This window comes from Branchiostoma belcheri, unplaced genomic scaffold, assembly GCF_001625305.1.
Source record: "Branchiostoma belcheri isolate BF01 breed outbred unplaced genomic scaffold, Haploidv18h27 scaffold106, whole genome shotgun sequence".
In the NCBI taxonomy this organism is placed as follows: Eukaryota; Metazoa; Chordata; class Leptocardii; order Amphioxiformes; family Branchiostomatidae; genus Branchiostoma; species Branchiostoma belcheri.
In genome coordinates, this window is record NW_017802447.1 from 383,253 (window position 1) to 384,533 (window position 1,281).

The window sequence follows — 1,281 nt, forward strand, 5'->3', positions numbered from 1 at the left end:
GTATATGTTCATCCTTCAAAAACCATTTGAAACGCCGAATGGGTAAAAACGGCATATAATTTGGCGGTAGAGCTCTCCATTAGATTATATCTGAATGTTATTTCGAGTGCCAAAGGTCGCCCGTCTTGTGTCGTCACTCAAGAGCGCAACCTGTCCAACCAGTTCGGTAAAGTCAGAGGTCACTGGATTCTCCAGCTGAAGGGAAGCTATCAGCGATGTTTACCTGCGTAGGATTTCTTATATCCGTCCTGTTCCTCGTCCTTCTGCCCTACGCTCACTTCGGGGTACTGTTTGAACTGGTCTGGCCCAAGAAACCAGTGGTGGACAGACACACCTGTACCTGTGACTGTTGGGACGGTATCTCCAACGGCACGTATCACACGGGTGTGGGAGGCTACAGACACATGTACTTCAACGTCACGCCGGAGACGCTGAGGATGTGGACGCTGACGGTCGTCGCCGTGCTGCTGACGTACGAGTGCGTCACTTACGTCGTACGCCTCGCTCTGAGAAGGAAGATCAGGTCAGTATAGCTGATATAACCGGCCGTCAGTGTAACCAAGAATTCCACTCTACGATAGCTCTTGGGAAAATAGAGTTCTTGAAGCCTTCGATCCTTGGTTGATAACTCTGGTACTAGAACCAATGCTTGTTTCTATTTCTTTTCTGTGCGGGTATTACATGTTATAAAGTTGGTGGATGTAGTATTTAATACGTCTACCAATTTATCAGTCACTTTGCACATAATGCATAGTCTGGACATTTTTCTTTCGTCTCAGGTCGTCCATGTTCATCCTCCTACTGACCGTGATCCACTCGCACTACTACTCCTGGTGGGTTTTTATCGAGTACTACAACGACGAGTCCTACTCCCAGTGGTGGCGTCAGCTGGTCTTCACCCTGACAGAGATGGCGTCCACTGTGGCCGTGGTGTCTCAGTTAGACAGGGCTGTGCCCCTCTCTCCTCGCGCACTCCTGACTGTTGCCAGTATTGCCTTGTTTCACGACGTTCTTGACGACAGGGAAGACTCAGTTCGTGGAAAGCGTGCTCCAGTCGAAGGGGAAGTTTCACCAGCAGTACAGGGACGCTGCGTTCATGACGTGTGATGTCGTGTTACTGAATATTTCCTCCATGGAGTTGATACGGCCGTGGTGTCGGGGGGACGCCGCCGCGAGACGGAACTACAGAACTTTCAAACGCGACGTTTTGTGCTCCGCTGCAGTTACAGCTGGACTTCTGGTAGCCTTTAAACTCGTATTTGATTCAGCTGAGCAGTAGAT

General features: G+C 49.9%; 1 pseudogene; it reads left to right on the forward strand.

The window, feature by feature from the left end:
* Positions 1-1,279, forward strand: LOC109478073 (annotated as a pseudogene).
* The last annotated feature ends 2 nt before the right edge of the window (positions 1,280-1,281 follow it).